The sequence below is a fragment of the Pseudorca crassidens genome, chromosome 1 (assembly GCF_039906515.1).
Source record: "Pseudorca crassidens isolate mPseCra1 chromosome 1, mPseCra1.hap1, whole genome shotgun sequence".
In the NCBI taxonomy this organism is placed as follows: domain Eukaryota; kingdom Metazoa; phylum Chordata; class Mammalia; order Artiodactyla; family Delphinidae; genus Pseudorca; species Pseudorca crassidens.
This window is the reverse complement of record NC_090296.1, coordinates 50,067,420-50,086,504: the sequence shown is the minus strand read 5'-3', so window position 1 is coordinate 50,086,504 and position 19,085 is coordinate 50,067,420. Positions and strand designations below refer to the sequence as shown.

General features: G+C 44.5%; 1 long non-coding RNA gene across 2 annotated transcripts in view; it reads right to left on the bottom strand.

Annotated features, from left to right (window-relative positions):
• The window catches only part of LOC137223729 (uncharacterized), a 46,944-nt gene that overhangs the window by 19,422 nt on the left and 8,437 nt on the right, over window positions 1-19,085 (bottom strand). The window contains exons 4-6 of one of the 2 annotated variants that reach the window (XR_010943027.1): window positions 11,858-12,002; window positions 8,593-8,664; window positions 8,349-8,471 (exon numbers count right to left, since the gene is read on the bottom strand). This is a non-coding gene — a long non-coding RNA (uncharacterized lncRNA). The remainder of the gene's footprint in view (window positions 1-8,348; window positions 8,472-8,592; window positions 8,665-11,857; window positions 12,003-19,085) is intronic. The other variant, XR_010943028.1, reaches the window with a different exon arrangement.

The following is a 19,085-nucleotide window of genomic DNA, read 5'->3' as shown; positions in this document are numbered from 1 at the left end:
TCATTCCTCACTTCTCTGAGATCTAGCTCCTCGCAGCTTTGGGGTACTGTCCCATAGAGTCACCACTGCCTGACTCTGTGGCCTCTGAATAGTCTGAGTCCGATTGGCCTCTTGCTGCGTCTGACAATGTTGACACAACTCTCTCCTGCATCCTTTCTGCCCTGGCTCCTCAAGTCAGTTCTCCTCCCTCCATTCTGACCACTTGACCTTGCTCTCTTTCGCCACCCCCTCTCCCTCCTCAGTTCCCTTAGATACCGCCTTACACATAATCTGCCTGGATATGCTTGTTTATTCTTTTTTTTTTTTTCATGTTGAGTTCTTTCTCTTCTTTTGGCTATTCAATCATAGTAGTTGAGAGGGATATACTTGCTTATTTTGTAATGAGTCTATGCCATTGATTCTGAAATGAGTCTGTTCCCATGGTTACTCCTGAACTCTGTAGCCATATTTCCCACTCTCCACCTGACAGCTCCAACTGCTTGTACTATGGGCTTCTCATACCCAGCATCTTCACAAATGAAAACTTTCATCATCATCCTCTCCAAACGTCTCCTCCCTCCTTGTTCTTTGTGGTGGGAGGTGTCACCGTCAATCACCCAGTCACTCAGCCAGGTATTCTTTTTTTGCCGTACGCAGGCCTCTCACTGTTGTGGCCTCTCCCGTTGCGGAGCACAGGCTCCGGACGCACAGGCTCAGCGGCCATAGCTCACGGGCCCAGCTGCTCCGCAGCATGTGGGACCTTCCCGGACCGGGGCACGAACTCGTGTCCCCTGCATCGGCAGGTGGACTCTCAACCACTGCGCCACCAGGGAAGCCCAAGCCAGGTATTCTTGGAGTCTCCTTGTTTCCCTCCTTCCCCCTCACTCTTCCTCTTTGATCATTAACAAGCATTATTTATTTTAGCTTTAAGTCAGGTGTTCTTAAAACTTTTTCATCATTAAACCTCTTGGCAATATGGTAAAGACTTTGGATTGCTCCTCAGAGTAATGCTTTTTAATGCATAACCAAAAGGCAAAGTGAGGAAAAAAACAAAGCTGGAGGCATAACCCTTCCAGACTTCAGACTATAGTAAAAAGTTACAGTAATCAAAACGGTGTGGTATTGGCACAAAAACAGACATATAGATTAGTGGGACAGAATAGAGAACCCAGGGCTTCCCTGGTGGCACAGTGGTTGAGAGTCCACCTGCCAATGCAGGGAACACCGGTTCGTGCCCCAGTCTGGGAGGATCCCACATGCCGTGGAGCAGCTGGGCCTGTGAGCCAGGGCCACTGAGCCTGCATGTCCGGAGCCTGTGCTCCACAACGGGAGAGGCCACAACAGTGAGAGGCCCATGTACCACAAAAAAAAAAAAAAAAAAGAAAAAAAAAAAGAATAGAGAACCCAGAAATAAATCCACGTACCTACCATCAATTAATCTATGGCAAAGGAGGCAAGAATATACAATGGAGAAAAGATAGTTTCTTCAGTAAGTGGTTTTGGGGAAGCGAGACAACTACATATAACTCAATGGAATTAGAACACTCCCTCACACCATATACAAAAATAAACTCAAAATGGTTTAAAGACCTAAATATAAGACATGACACCATAAAACTCCTAGAAGAGAACATGGGCAAAACATTCCCTGACATAATCACAGCAATATTTTCTTAGATCAGTCTCTCTTACTTTTCTTTGATCAGAAGAAATAAAAGCAAAAATAGACAAATGGGACCTATTCACACTTAATTGCTTTTGCACAGCAGAGGAAACCAGAAACAAAATGAAAAGACAACCTATGAGAAATGCTTACAAATGATGTGACTGACAAGGGGTTAATATCCAAAATATACAAACAGCTCATACAACTCAATATTGAAAACACAAACAACCCAATCAAAAAATGGGCAGACCTAAATAGACATTTTTCCAAAGAAGACATACAGATGGCTAAGAGGCACATGAAAAGATACTCAACATCACTAATTATTAGAGAAATGCAAATCAAAACTACAATGAGGCATCACCTCACACAGGTCAGAACGGCTATCATCAAAAAAATCTACAAACAATAAATGTTGGAGAGGGTGTGGACAAAAGAGAACCCTCCTGCACTGTTGGTGGAATGTAAACTGGTGCAACCACTATGGAAAATAGTATGGAGAGGAGATCGTAGGGAAGATGGTGGAAGAGTAAGACACGGAGATCACCTTCCTCCCCACAGATACACCAGAAATACATCTACACGTGGAACAACTCCTACAGAACACCTACTGAATGCTGGCAGAAGACCTCAGACCTCCCAAAAGGCAAGAAAGTCCACACGTACCTGGGTAGGGCAAAAGAAACAAGAATAAAGAGAGACAAAAGGATAGGGACGGGACCTGCACCAGTGGGAGGGAGTTGTGAAGGAGGAAAGGTTTCCACACACTAGGAAGCCCCTTCGCGGGTGGAGACTGCGGGTGGCAGAGGGGGAAGCTTCGGAGCCGCGGAGGAGAGTACAGCAACGGGGTGCGGAGGGCAAAGCGGAGAGATTCCCGCACAGAGGATCGGTGCCGACCAGCACTCACCAGCCCGAGAGGCTTGTCTGCTCGCCCGCCGGGGCAGGCGTGGCTGGGAGCTGAGGCTCGGGCTTCGGTCAGAGCGCAGGGAGAGGACTGGGGTTGGCAGCGTGAACACAGCCTGCAGGGGGTTAGTGCACCACGGCTAGCGAGGAGGGAGTCCGGGGAAAAGTCTGGACCCGCCAAAGAGGCAAGAGACTTTTTCTTCCCTCTTTGTTTCTTGGTGCGTGAGGAGAGGGGATTAAGAGCACTGCTTAAAGGAGCTCCAGAGACGGGCGCCGCAGCTAACAGCGCAGACCCCAGAGACGGGCATGAGATGCTAAGGCTGCTGCTGCCGCCACCAAGAAGCCTGTGTGCGAGCACAGATCACTATCCACACCTCCCCTCCCGGGAGCCTGTGCAGCCCGCCACTGCCAGGGTCCTGGGATCCAGGGACAACTTCCCCGGGAGAACGCACGGCACACCTCAGGCTGGTGCAACGTCATGCTGGCCTCTGCCGCCGCAGGCTCGCCCCGCACTCCGTGCCCCTCCCTCCCCCTGGCTTGAGTGAGCCAGAGTCCCCGAAGGAGCTGCTCCTTTAACCCCGTCCTGTCTGAGCGAAGAACAGACGCCCTCCAGCGACCTACACGCAGAGGCGGGGCCAAATCCAAAGTTGAGCCCTGGGAGCTGTGAGAACAAAGAAGAGAAAGGGAAATCTCTCCCAGCAGCCTCAGAAGCAGCGGATTAAAGCTCCACAATCAACTTGATGTACCCTGCATCTGTGGAATACATGAATAGACAACAAATCATCCCAAATTGAGGAGGTGGACTTTGAGAGCAAGATTTATGAATTTTCCCCCTTTTCTTCTTTTTGTGAGTGTGTATGTGTATGCTTCTGTGTGAGATTTTGTCTGTATAGGTTTGCCTCCACCATTTGTCCTAGGGTTCTATCCGTCCTTTTTATTTTTTTTCCTTCAAATTTTTTTTTTGGTTTTTCTTAATAATTATTTTTTATTTTAATAACTTTATTTTATCTTACTTTATTTTATTTTACTTTATCTTCTTTCTTTCTTTCTTTCTTTCCTTCCTTCCCTCCTCCCTCCCTCCCTCCCTCCCTCCTTTCTTCCTTCCTTCCTTCCTTCCTTCCTTCCTTTCTTTCTTTCTTTCTTTCTATTTTTTCTCCCTTTTACTCTGAGCCGTGTGGATGAAAGGTGCTGCAGCCAGGAGTGACTGCTGTGCCTCTGAAGTGGGAGAGACAATTTCAGGACACTGGTCCACAAGAGACCTCCCAGCTCCACATAATATCAAACAGCGAAAATCTCCCAGAGATCTCCATCTCAACACCAGCACCCAGCTTCACTCAACGACCAGCAAGCTACAGTGCTGGACACCATATGCCAAACAACTAGCAAGACAGGAACACAACCCCACCCATTAGCAGAGAGGCTGCCTAAAATCATAATAAGTCCACAAAACACACCACCAGACATGGACCTGCCCACCAGAAAGACAAGATCCAGCCTCATCTACCAGAACACAGGCATTAGTCCCCTCCACCAGGAAGCCTACACAACCCACTGAACCAACTTTAGCCACTGGGGACAGACACCAAAAACAATGGGAACTATGAACCTGCAGCCTGCAAAAAGAAGACCCCCAAACACAGTAAGATAAGCAAAATGAGAAGACAGAAAAACACACAGCAGATGAAGGAGCAAGATAAAAACCCACCAGACCTAACAAATGAAGAGGAAATAGGCAGTCTACCTGAAAAAGAATTTAGAATAATGATAGTAAAGATGATCCAAAATCTTGGAAATAGAATAGACAAAATGCAAGAAACATTTAAGAAGGACCTAGAAGAACTAAAGATGAAACAAGCAACGATGAACAACACAGTAAATGAAATTAAAAATACTCTAGATGGGATCAATAGCAGCATAATTGAGGCAGAAGAATGGATAAGTGACCTGGAAGATAAAATAGTGGAAATAACTACCGCAGAGCAGAATAAAGCATGAAAAGAACTGAGGACAGTCTCAGAGACCTCTGGGACAACATTAAATGCACCAACATTCGATAGGGGTTCCAGAAGAAGAAGAGAAAAAGAAAGGGACTGAGAAAATATTTGAAGAGATTATAGTTGAAAACTTCCCTAATATGGGAAAGGAAATAGTTAATCAAGTCCAGGAAGTACAGAGAGTCGCATACAGGATAAATCCAAGGAGAAATATGCCAAGACACATCTTAATCAAACTGTCAAAAATTAAATACAAAGAAAACATATTAAAAGCAGCAAGGGAAAAACAACCAATAACACACAAGGGAATCCCCATAAGGTTAACAGCTGATCTTTCAGCAGAAACTCTGCAAGCCAGAAGGGACTGGCACGACATATTTAAAGTGATAAAGGAGAAAAACCTACAACCAAGATTACTCTACCCAGCAAGGAACTCATTCAGATTTGATGGAGAAATTAAAACCTTTACAGACAAGGAAAAGTTGAGAGAGCTCAGCACCACCAAACCAGCTTTACAACAAATGCTAAAGGATCTTCTCTAGGCAAGAAACAGAAGAGAAGGAAAAGACCTACAATAACGAACCCAAAACAATTAAGAAAATGGGAATAGGAACATACATATCGATAATTACCTTAAATGTAAATGGACTAAATGCTCCCACCAAAAGACACAGATTGGCTGAATGGATACAAAAACAAGACCCATATATTTGCTGTCTACAAGAGACCCACTTCAGACCTAGAGACACATACAGACAGAAAGAAAGGGGATGGAAAAAGATATGTCATGCAAATGGAAACCAAAAGAAAGCTGGAGTAGCAATTCTCATATCAGACAAAATAGGCTTTAAAATAAAGACTATTAGAAGAAACAAAAAAGACACTACATAATGATCAAGGGATTGATCCAAGAAGAAGATATAACAATTGTAAATATTTATGCACCCAACATAGGAGCACCTCAATACATAAGGCAAATACCAACAGCCATAAAAGGGGAAATTGACAGTAACACATTCATAGTAGGGGACTTCAACACCCCACTTTCACCAATGGACAGATCATCCAAAATGAAAATAAATAAGGAAACACAAGCTTTTTTTTTTTTTTTTTGCGGTACATGGGCCTCTCACTGCTGTGGCCTCTCCCGTTGCGGAGCGCAGGCTCAGCGGCCATGGCTCACGGGCCCAGCCACTCCGTGGCATGTGGGATCTTTTCAGACCGGGGCATGAACCCATGTCCCCCGCATCGGCAGGCGGACTCTCAACCACTGCGCCACGAGGGAAGCCCTGAAACACAAGCTTTAAATGATACATTAAACAAGATGGACTTAATTGATATTTATAGGACATTCCATCCAAAAACAACAGAATACACATTTTTCTCAAGTGCTCATGGAACATTCTCCAGGATAGATTATATCTTGGGTCACAAATCAAGTCTTGGTAAATTTAAGAAAATTGAAATTGTATCAAGTATCTTTTCCAACCACAACGCTATGAGACTAGATATCAATTACAGGAAAAGATCTGTAAAAAATACAAACACATGGAGGATAAAAAATACACTACTTAATAACAAAGTGATCACTGAGGAAATCAAAGAGGAAATAAAAAAATACCTAGAAACAAATGACAATGGAGAAACGATGACCCAAAACCTATGAGATGCAGCAAAAGCAGTTCTAAGAGGGAAGTTTATAGCAATACAATCCTACCTTAAGAAACAGGAAACATCTCAAATAAACAACCTAACCTTGCACCTAAAGCAATTAGAGAAAGAAGAACAAAAAACCCCCAAAGTTAGCAGAAGGAAAGAAATCATAAAAATCAGATCAGAAATAAATGAAAAAGAAATGAAGGAAACGAGAGCAAAGATCAATAAAACTAAAAGCTGGTTCTTTGAGAAGATAAACAAAATTGATAAACCATTAGCCAGACTCATCAAGAAAAAAAGGGAGAAGACTCAAATCAATAGAATTACAAATGAAAAAGGAGAAGTAACAACTGACACTGCAGAAATACAAAAGATCATGAGAGAGTACTACAAGCAACTGTATGCCAATAAAATGGACAACCTGGAAGAAATGGACAAATTCTTAGAAATGCACAGCCTGCCAAGACTGAATCAGGAAGAAATAGAAAATATGAACAGACCAATCACAAGCACTGAAATTGAAACTGTGATTAAAAATCTTCCAACAAACAAAAGCCCAGGACCAGATGGCTTCACAGGTGAATTCTACCAAACATTTAGAGAAGAGCTAACACCTATCCTTCTCAAACTCTTCCAAAATACAGCAGAGGGAGGAACACTCCCAAACTCATTCTACCAGGCCACCATCACCTTGATACAAAAACCAGACAAGGATGTCACAAAGAAAGAAAACTACAGGTCAATATCACTGATGAACATAGATGCAAAAATCCTCAACAAAATACTAGCAAACAGAATCCAACAGCACATTAAAAGGATCATACACCATGATCAAGTGGGGTTTATTCCAGGAATGCAAGGATTCTTCAATATATGCAAATCAGTCAACGTGATACACCATATTAACAAACTGAAGGAGAAAAAACATATGATCATCTCAATAGATGCAGAGAAAGCTTTTGACAAAATTCAACACCAATTTATGATAAAAACATTGCAGAAAGTAGGCACAGAGGGAACTTTCCTCAACATAATAAAGGCCATATGTGACAAACCCACAGCCAACATCGTCCCCAATAGTGAAAAACTGAAAGCATTTCCACTAAGATCAGGAAGAAGACAAGGTTGCCCACTCTCACCACTCTTACATACAGAGTGAAGTAAGTCAGAAAGAGAAAGACAAATACCGTATGCTAACACATATATATGGAATTTAAGAAAAAAAATGTCATGAAGAACCTAGGGGTAAGACAGGAATAAAGACACAGACCTACTAGAGAATGGACTTGAAGATATGGGGAGGGGGAAGGGTAAGCTGTGACAGAGCGAGAGAGAGGCATCGACATACATACACTACCAAACGTAAACTAGATAGCTAGTGGGAAGCAGCCGCATAGCACAGGGAGATCAGCTAGATGTTTTGTGACCACCTAGAGGGGTGGGATAGGGAGGGTGGGAGGGAGGGAGACGCAAGAGGGAAGAGATATGGGAACATATGTATATGTATAACTGATTCACTTTGTTATAAAGCAGAAACTAACACACCATTGTAAAGCAATTATACCCCAATAAAGATGTTAAAAAAAATTAAAAAAATAAAACATAAAAAGGAAAAAAGAAAAGAAAAAAAAAGCGTTGGCTATGGGGGCGGGGGCGGAGTTTAGGCTGTGGTGGGGAGTTGTGGAACTTAGGCAGGGGCGGGACGTCCGCCTCACTTCTTGAGTTACCCAAGGTTACCAAGGTTTAGAGGCGAGGGCTCTGGAGCCTCAGTTCAAATCCTGGCTCCAACGCCCTTCACTGCATGGCTTTTGAAAAATCCCTCCACCCTTCTGTGTCTCAGGGACCTCAGCTTTAAAATGGAGCCACAGGAGTACTTGCCCCGCAGGTTGTGAGACCTAAGTGATATACATGTGAAAGGTTCAGAGCAGGGCCACGGTGTACCTAAAAGCTCAATAGCAGAGGGACCTTGTTATTATTTCACTTTTCCTTCACGGGGAATATCCTTCCTCCTGTTCTCTGCTTCTCCAGCTGGTCCTTTAACACTCAGCTCGGGCATTTCCAGGTCCTGGAAAGTTTCACGACCAGGGCTGGGCGGTGCTGGGCTCTGGGCTCTATGGCGCCCCCCGCCTGCTTGTCTCACCGAAACTCACCACTTGGCTTTGTTCTGGTCGAGAATGTGTGGTCCTCCCTGCAGGGACTGTGGCTCCTTCCCTTCTAACCCAGGAACTGTCTAGAGCCAGGCACAGGGCAGCTGTTCAGCAAGCGTTTGGAGGCTGAATGGATTAAAGAGCAAATGCAAATCAAAGGACAAAGAGTTAAAGAAGAGCTGGCTCTCTTCCTCTCTCCTGACAATTTGCTTTTCAAAGTATTGTACAACACACAGACTTATCTTACTGTTTCTCTGAGTGATCCTGTCTGTGTTGAGACCTTTCCTGGCCAATTCTTGGGCCTGATAGCATCGAGTTTCTGAAAAAGAAAGAGAAAAAGTAGTGTATGGGTGGGAGGGGTGTGCGGAATGCTGGGTGGAGGAAGGAAGCCCTCAGCCTGCTCTCAGGAAATGGGTGTCTAGGGACACCAGAGCCGTTTAACACTCTTAACAAAGGGGACTTCAACAGGAGGAGCAAGAATTTAAGCATATTTTTAAGAACAGAAGAAAAAACCCTACTGGGTGGAGTCCTGCCTGAGGGCATGGCCAACAAGGCAACGGCCTTGACTGTAATGAGAGCTGTCCTCATTCTTTTCTTTTTGAGCATTACAAAATAATTCACTTCTTGGGAAAAGATTAGACAATACAGACGGGTAGAAAATAAGAACTCAAAACAGCCTCATCCCCCAGTCCTACTCCCCACAGGTAACCTCTGCTTCCGTACAGATTTTAAAATACACACAGGGACACAGGCAGTCACACGTCTCTAGGGCTGCAACCATGCTCTAAAAAGCAGAATCGTAAAATAGGTCTAGATTTGCCCAGAGAGATACTGGATGGAAATACTGCAATAAACATGCTTTTTTCCCCCCGCTTCTAATAGTGGAAGAAAGAAACTATTGAAAATAGAACACATACAAGGAACCCTTTTTATCTGAGAAGGCTTGTGGTGTGGGAGCAGAGGGGAAGCAGGCTTTGGAGTTTGAGTCCAGGTTCTGCTCTTCCTGTTGGCTTCTCAGCAGGTGAGAACCAGGTGAAATGCCCCTACTCAGAGTAGTGACAAGGCCCTGGCATCTCAGGATGCTCAAGAAAATGAGGCCGCCTTGCCTGGGCCTGAGATCATTTGGTTTATTTCTTTTTAAGGTTTATTTATTATTTATTTTATTATTATCATTTTATTTATTTTTGGCTGCGTTGGGTCTTAGTTGTGGTGTGTGGGAATCTTTCATTGTGACACGGGCTTCTCTCTAGTTGTGGCTTGTGGGTTTTCTCTTCTCCAGTTGTGGCGAGCAGGCTCCAGTGCATGTGGGCTCAGTAATTGTGGCCCGCGATCTTAGTTGCCCTGCAGGCATGTGGGATCTTAGTTCCCTGACCAGGGATCGTACTGGCATCCCCTGCATTGCAAGGCGGATTCTTTACCACGGGACCACCAGGGAAGTCCCCATGGTTTGGTTTAGAAATGCCTGGATTGGAGATCCTCAGGGGAGGATGGAGGGCTGACTGCTGCAAGGCCGGGCTGGGGAGCAGGAATCTCAGCCCTCTGCAACCTCTTCCCCCCCTCCCCTTTAAAGCTACCATCACTCTTCCAACTTGTGACGGCCAAAGGCAAGGGGAAGCACAACACCTGTAGTCTTGGGCTTTGGAAAGCAGAAGCAACAGCTGTGCGAGGGGGAAGCCCCGGTGCAGGAGGGCAGCCCCGGCTGAGCCTAAAAATAAAACCCGGCCTGACAGCCTGCCAAAGGCCTCCTGTCGGGCACAGCGAGAGGGGCTGTCCTGGCGGCTCCTGGCCAGGCTGTGCTGGGGCCACGTGGGGAAGAGCCCAGGCTCTCCTCTCCCCTCCCCCCCCCCCATTCCCCAACGCCGCCTTCGGGAGGACCAGCCTGCCCTCAGTAAACACTCCTGCAATCTCCGGCTTTGCTTATAGGCCTGTCTCACTGCTACCCCGTTTTGGGGTGTGATGGTGGATTGTCTGGGGTACCTTTGTTTACAAAATCTCCTTCCAGGTGTGAAAGCGAACCCGGTACTGATCCTTGTTCTTCTGGTTTCAGATAGACGGGGATGAAATGAACCTGTCCTTGGAGAAGAAGAGGAAGTGCCGCCGCGTCCCCCTACTTTAAAAGGAGCCCTTGGGCTTCCCTGGTGGCGCAGTGGTTGAGAGTCCGCCTGCCGATGCAGGGGACACGGGTTCGTGCCTCGGTCCGGGAAGATCCCACATGCCGCAGAGCGGCTGGGCCCGTGAGCCATGGCCGCTGAGCCTGCGCGTCCGGAGCCTGTGCTCCACAACGGGAGAGGCCACAACAATGAGAGGCCCGCGTACCGCAAAAAAAAAAAAAAAAAAAAGCCCTTGTCACCGGCTTGCTCTGCGACGTCAGCGCCAGGCCACAGTGGGCTCTCCACGCAGGCGGGCCTTGTGAACTTCCGCACCACCCAGGGCTTGCTTTCTGTGCCCCCGACGTTGGGATATCTTGCTCCGCCACCGCCCCCCCCCCCCCACCCGGCTTCAACTTGGACTGGTCAGGAGGAAGTTTCTCAGCTTTAAAATTATCAAACTCCCAAATGGATTGAAAAAGATCATTGTCAACTGAAAAAGCAAAAACATTTGGGAAGGACAAATATTAAGCACTCGTGGGGAGCAGAAAACGTATGCCAGGAGAGTAAATTCTTCTATTTTTTTATTTTTTCGGTACGCAGGCCTCTCACTGCTGCGGCCTCTCCCGTTGCGGAGCACAGGCTCCGGACGCTCAGGCTCAGCGGCCATGGCCCACGGGCCCAGCCGTTCCGCGGCATGTGGGATCCTCCCGGACCGGGGCACGAACCCGTGTCCCCTGCATCGGCAGGCGGACTCTCAACCACTGCGCCACCAGGGAAGTCCTTATATTTAATTTTAAGGTTAAAAAAAAAAAGTGTTTCTGTTTGGTTTAAATGATTTTAAATAGAGCTTGGCAGCATCTCAATGTCTAGAGTCAAATTTTGTGGTTCAAAAGTGTCACCATTGCTATGTCTCCTCATCAGCTCACTGCTGCCCCCGCGTGTCTTATCTAAACATCACAACCCAATTTTCTGTTCTGCAAGTAGATGGTGGAAACCCTCCACCAGTCGGTTGGATCCCATGACAATAAACGGTACAGAATTAAAGCAATGTTCTAGCTTGTTAGTGAGAGCTGTATAACCCAGGTGAGTTTCCAACAAGTCTTTCATTTTGGAAGACATCATTATATAGTCTCTCTCTCTCTTTGTTTTTTAATTCATTGTGCCTTTGCTGAAGGGATAAATTTAATCCTTAGAGGGAGTGGTTATGATTATATTAGCAATATAAGCCCTACTAAGGAAACCCCCTTCCAGAGAAACCAAATGATTTATTTATTGATGTGCATTAGATTTATTTTATAGCGTTCAATAGAAATCCTATATTCAGGATGATGGAAAGTTTGCATAAAGAGTCTCCGATGTGAGATAATTTCTGATACAGGGCTTAAACAAACATACATCAAAGTGCAACCTCCTTGTGCTCACCTGGTACCTTTGTCTTCAGTGGAGAGATTGGATCCCCATTTTGATGTGGACTAGGCTGCCTCTGTGGGTTTATATTAAGCACCAGTTCTTCCTGCTTCTGGTTCATTTATGTAGTTTATCTAAGTTGCTTCTTGCTTCATAGAAACTAGGGCCATAAAGAATATCATGTTGCCGTGGGTAGAATTTGGAAAATGCCTTCCATCCTGAATAGATTAAGAGGCTGCTACCTTTTGCAGAAAGGTTGCAACAGTCTCCTCCTCAACCTGCATGGAGGAGATGGCCACTTGCTTCCAATACTCATCCCGGAATCTTCCTATACTGCAATGGCAGCCTTGGTGTCACTTCCCAAAGTCACCTACTAAAGCAGCCTTCTGTGGTTCCTGAGTGCATATCCATGAATCTTATTGATCGCTCACTGTTTAATCCAGGAATAGCTCTGAGGGAGTGGGCTCAGCTTTTACCTCCTTCAAAACAATCAAACAAGTCTGGTCAAATTCAGGGCCCACCTAGGACACACTGGGGCAGATTCTCTTAGACCCAAGCCCATGTCTACCCCCAAAGGAAAGTTGTGAAAGGCATGGTCTGAATGGGCAGCCAGGGTTACTGAAAAAAGAGCTGTTGGTGGAATGTTCATCGTTTCGTAATTCCTTCACTCACCGATCCTGTGAACTAAGGTCTAGATCAGCTTTAGCTCCCTGGAGGGGAAGGCAGAAACTATGGGATACAAACTGAGATACAAGTCCAATGTTTCTGGGCCATTTAAGTTGCTCTGGCCAAAATCTATCCTGTATCTCCTGTGATATCCAGTTTTGGTGCATCTGTAGACATTAAACTGTAAGAGACAAGGCGCCAGGCAATGTCTTGCAAAGGCAGCAGGGAACCCCGGCAGCAGAGGCTCCAGGATTTCTATATAGAAGGAGCTCTCGGGTAACTATCTTTGACTGAATGTGAGTGCCGGAGGGCATGTCTTGAGATCGCATTTGCCTTTAAGCACAGTTTTAATTGTGCCTTTAACAGAGGTGGCTCTGGGGGCTGTTGATGGAGCTGCCTACTGAACTGCCATTGAAGAGAAGCAGTTGGTCAGTCCTCCAAGTTTTCAAATATTAGGCTCTTTCTATGTATAGAGACCTGGTGTGAAGTGCCTTATCAGTCTAGGTTGAAGTCGCTTCAACGGAGCAAGAGATCTGTTGACTGTTTAACAATTTTAGACGTTTCAGAGTAGGCAGGCCAATGCCACCAAGACTTGAGGCTTAGCAGCTCAGCCTGGAGGGGTCCACTTCCCTCAGTGTCCTCAGGAGGGAAGCAGCAGAGGACCTGGAGCTCAAGCTGACCTTTGGCCTTGTGCCCTTGCCTTTGCCACTGCCCTCTGCTGTGTCCACCCTCCCTGCCACCGTCCAGCTGGGGCTGTGCTGCTTTGATTGCTGTATGTGTGACCGTAGAGGAGCAGGGGTGGGTCAGGGCTTAGTGGGAGTTTCTTGAAGCTACAGGATAAATGTAGTATATCTTCTTGGATTCTTGATTTTACTTAAGGGTTGGGGGAAATGTACAGTTCTACAAGAGAAATAATGATAAAGAGTGTGAATTAGTTAGGATTGAGTTCAGCTGGAAGTAACAGAAAACTCCAAAAAACCAGTGGCTTAAGGAAAATGGAAGTTTCTTTCTTATATTCAGGAGTTTGACAGGTAGTCAGTTCAGGGCTGGTAAGGCCTTTTCAGGGCAGGGACATGGGCTCTCTGCTTGCTGTTTGGCCTTGGGTAGCTTCCATCCTCAAAGACATTTCATGGTCTAAGATAGCTGCTGGAGAAGTAGCCTTTAAATTTGTATCCAGAGAGCAGGAAAGAAGAAAACATGCCCTTCAGGGACATTCCAGAAGCCACATCTATCACTCCCTTTAGGTCACATAGCTACAACTATCTGCAAGGGAGGTTTGGAGAAGTGGTCTTTATTGCAGGCAGATATATGCCATCTAAAAGTTGATAGTCCTTTGGCTGTAAAAGAAAGGAAATTGAGATTGGGGGTCATTTTAAACAAACTCCCAGGTAATGCTGATGCTGCTGGTCCATGGACCACACTTTGAGTAGTAAAGGACACAACCTCCATGTGCTGGCCCCTGCCTGCCCGACTTTGTCTCCTATTTCTTCCCACTGTCGCTGGGCTTCCGGCTGGGTCTTGAACACTCAAGCTTGTGTTCTCACCTGGGTGACTTTGAACTTACTATTTCCTCTGGTTGGAAGTCTGCTCTCAAGTCTTGTCACTAAGATCTCAGATAAAATAGTTTCTCTATGACCTGATTTCATTTTGGTAGCACTTGTCTGAATTTTCGTCATGTATTTATTTGTTTATGTGATTTTTTTTTTTGTCTTCCCCCTCTAGAATGTCAGTATCATGGGAGCAAGGAAGATATCTGTCTTGTCAACACTGAATCCCAGGCACTTAGAATGGTACTAAGCACATATGCTCAAAACGTCTGTAGAATAAATGAATAATGATGAAGAGTCTCCCTAACCATAATGTTAGTTCTTGAGATCAGGGGCCTGATCTTATATTTCTGCTCTCTCCCACAGTGCCTAGCAGTACCTAGCAGTACTCCCACAGTACCTAGCAGTACCTAGCAGTACTCCCACAGTACCTAGCAGTACTCCCACAGTACCTAGCAGTACCTAGTAGTACTCCCACAGTACCTAGCAGTACCTAGCAGTACTCCCACAGTACCTAGCAGGGTGTAATACATGCAGTTGGCATTTGATGAATGCTCGTGGAGTGGGATGGCACAAGAGAAGGAATACCTGTCGAATCCTCAGAGGGGTCAAAGGTAGTGCAGGGCATGATGGCTACACTGAGCTGGGAAGTTGGCTCCGGGTGGGGAAGGTGAGAACAAGGCAGTGGACCCTGCGACGGCTTCCCCAGTAGACCTTCCAGTCCTGGATTCTTCCTTCCTATCATCATGCAGTTCAGACTTTTATAGATTTGAATCAGAGGATGCCAGAGGGGCCTATTGAGAATACATGCGATGGAAAGATTGGAATTGTGTGGCACTGGACTGGCTGCTGTACAGATTCAAGTTTTGCAATTATTCAATTACTCCTTCATTTACTTAGGAGCCCCTGCTTTGTGCCAGGTGTTATGCTAGGTGCTGGGGATACATGTAGCCTGCGTGCATGATATTTTGTTCCAAACTGGACAAGTAACGTCAAACGCAAGGATTCCTAATTCCTATAGTGCAAGACTATAGGGTTGCCTGTTAAACACTATAGCCTTTCTGCTTCAAAATTGTTTCTCAGGCCACCTCACAATACTACTCACAGTCACATCTGGATTAATGAGCTGGTGTTTGCTAAGTCATTTGTGACTGCTGGGTGGGGTGGGCTCCTTTGGGAGTTCCTATCCTCTTTGAGGAGTACCCCCCACCCACAACCTCTTACATTCCTTTGTCTCACACACTATAAGGAAGGGAGGGAATCTCCTGCTGACATCAATTTTTAATTCCTTTCGGTTGGCGGTGAAGTAGAAGAGAGTGGCTGCGTGGCCTCCTCAGGGAGTACATTTGTGTATATATTAGTATTTATTAGTAATTAAATTTCTATGTTAGTCTGTAAGCCATAAGGCTGATGACTGTCTTTTTAAATGAATGCATTTGAATATGGCTAGGAACCGGACAAAGAGAGTATCAAATACATCCATTAATAAACAATATCAATACTGTGCATTTGTGGGCTGAAAATTTTTTTAACTTCAAAGAAGAGCTTTCATAACTATGATCTCATTTCACACTACATAATATGATTTTAAAACTCCTTTCTAGGGGCGGGTTGTTCCACGCATGCCCAGCTCGGTTGAGGATAATGCAGACCCGCCTCAGGCTACCCGACACGGCTTTGCAGTCCAAGGTGCACGCAAGTCCAGGTCCCCTTGGGTCTCTCCCTGCTTGTTAAAAAACTAAAGGCAAAGATGGAAAAATATGCTAATTTCAAGCTGTGCTGAAAGCACACATACACTCAGGGCATGAACAGGGGAACTAAGGAAGTGAGGCTTTTTTGTGTCTTTGGAGATTCTACAAACTGAGGCATAGATGATGTCAAACTAACGTCTGGCATCCAGAAAGCCCAGAATTGGAAACATTTAGTCTTCTGGGACTGGAAAGTCAGTTCCTGTTTATTTCTCGACAGCTGTGACTTTTTTCCCGTCAACACTTTCTCCATGCATGTGCCTTCATTTTCAAGAAGATATTTTTACATATTCTTCCCCGAGCTTTTAGCTTTTCCTGTATGAATTCCTCTGGAGTAAAAGCCCCATGTCACTGTTTTCCCTAAGGCTGGAACGTGGACCATGAATTGCCCTTACTCTGAATTCGTTAGAGGATCATTTAAAAAATAATGCAAGTAGAAGAAAAAAAAGATCCTTGATGATGAGACTCTCCGCACCTCCCAGTCTGTATCATCCTGAAATCAACCACAGTGTTTCCACTTCACAAGAACTCCGCTGTCACCTTCCCTCCAGTGGACAGAGTAAAGATTGCTTCAGAATCTCCTAGCTGGATATCTAATGAGACAGCAGGACACTGTAGGTGGTGGTAAATTCCTTCACCCTGATTGCTCACAAAGCAGAAATAACTAACCCGTGATTAACTATTTTAATTCTTTTATCTTGAAGGGTTAGTGGAAGGACCAATAACCCAGTTTACAACTATCAATTGGTCTCACCACTTTGCCATCACAGCCCTGCCCCTTGGGACACTCTGACACAGGTTTAGTTTCCTACAAGATCCAGGTGCCCTTGGAGAATTAGCCTCACCTCGCCTGCTGTTTTGAGTAAGTGTAGTACATTCTGTGCCTTTGCATGCAGTGGGTGCTCAATAAATACTGAATGAATGCAGCCCAACATCTATCATTTGGTGTCACTGAGTCTCATTTCCTCTACGTAAAATGAGCGTATTGGCAAATGGCTGCTTTATATCTTCCAGTTTGAACATTCTATGGGTCCTTTTGGATAGCCATTTAAAATGATCTCCTGGGACTTCACTGGTGGTGCAGTGGTTAAGACTCCATGCTTGCAATGCAGCGGGCCCGGGGCTCTATCCCTGGTCAGGGAACTAGATCCCATATGCATGCCGCCACTAAGAGTTCACATGCTACAACCAAGGAGCTGGCGAGCTACCACTATGGAGCCCGCCTGCTGCAACTAAGACCTGGCGCAACCAAATAAATAAATAAAATAAGTAAATAAAATAAATAAAATATATACTTTAAAAAATAAAATAAATGAATAGTATTTTTAAAAAATAATAAAATAATCTCCCATCGCCAAAGCTGTTTCTAAACAACAGAACAGTACTTCCCTGAACTCGTTGTTTGACCTCTTCAGCCTGAAAAGATGTTTCTCCCTGAGCCTGCAGCATTACATTATCTGTAATACACATTTATTTATTATCTGGTGACACATCTCATGTTGGTATTTAGCTTTTCATCTGCGTAGATCCTGTCCTGTCCTTACAATTAGAGTGTAAGCTTCCCAAGCCAGATACTTTATAAAATGTGCTCTGTAAATATTTGTTAAATAAACAGATATCACAGCAAGAAATCATCCATAGGGAATTCTGGGCCTAAGGGAAGCAGAAGAATCAACGGTGAGTCCCAAGTTTGTGGTTTGGGAAACTTGGTGTGTGATGATGCTGTTCTTCAAGAGAGAGAATCCTGCAAGAGGAACAGGTTTGGAGGAGGGTGGGGACGAGGTGAATTTAGTGACAAGCTGCATTCTATACCTCCTTCTTCGAGATCCTCAAAGAACATTAGCCAAGTAACGATTTTGAGACGTGAGATCCTGGACAAAGGAACTTATTTTACTGTGTGTAGCCTAGAGCTCCCCAAATAATTGAACATGATTATGGACACACTGATATAACACAATTAATCCTGGCTCACTCCTTCCACAGATACATGGGAAAACCAACTTCCATCTCTTGCCAAGGAACAAGAGAGACTCTGGGCTATGTCTTGGAAAGTGCAGGGTTCTTTGGAAGAAAGGAGGCACTCAGGCACTTCTAGTCCAACTCTCATCACTGTCTCTTCTCAAAGAAATCACCTCCTTTGCTAAAAGGAAGCCCGTATCAACATGCTCAAATCCAAGACCATGAGAACAACACAACATCCATGCTTATAACTATAATCTAACTATATAACTATATATAGTTATATATGTAACTATAAATTAGATCTGATATAGGCTAAGACAATACAAAACCTAAACAACATAGAAAAATAAATGATCTGAATAAGTTATCTGACTCACTCCCTGTCTTCTGGAACTATCCTCAAACTTCCCTTTAATGTTGAGTTTCAATCTCAACAGGATTTGTTTTTTTGTGTTTTTGTTTTGTTTTGTTTTCAATATCCCACATCTGTGTATGCAAAGTTGAAAAAAGGGTGAAAAGGACAAGAATGGGAAAACGCAAGGCAGTAGTTTATGTAGGGCTCATGCTAGTGGGACTGTACAATGTAGCCACTTTGGAAAACAGTTTAGTAGTTCCGTAAAAAATTAAACATAAAATTAATGTATGACCCAGCAAAGGGTATGGGGTTTCCTTTTGGGGTGAATTAGAGTGTTCTAAAATTAAATAGTGGTGATAAATGCACAACTCTGTGAATATAGTAAAACCACTGAACTGTACTTTCAAAGGGTGAATTTTATGATATGTGAATTATATTTCAATAAAGCTATGGACAGAGGATCTGAACAGACATTTTTCCAAAGAAGACACACACAGATGGCCAGCAGTGCATGAAAAGGTGCTCAACATCACTAATCATCAGGAAAATGCAAATCAAAGCCACAATGAGATATCACCTCACAGCTGTTAGAATGGCTGTTATCAAAAAGGCAACAAATAAAGTGTTAGCAAAAATGTGGAAAAAAGGGAACCCTTGTGCACTGATGTTAGGAATGTAAATTGGTGCAGCCACTATGAGCAACAGTATGGAGGTTCCTCAAAAATTAAAAATGGAACTACCATATGATCCAGCAATTCCACTTCTGGGTATTTATCTGAAGGAAACAAAAATACTAACTCAGAAAGATATATGCGCCCCAATGTTCATTGTAGCTTTACAGTAAGCCAAGACATGGAAAGAAGCTGTGACCATCAGTGGATGAATGGATAAAGAAAATGTGATATACATATATGTATATATACACAGTGGAATATTACTCAGCCATAAAACGAAGAAAATCTTGC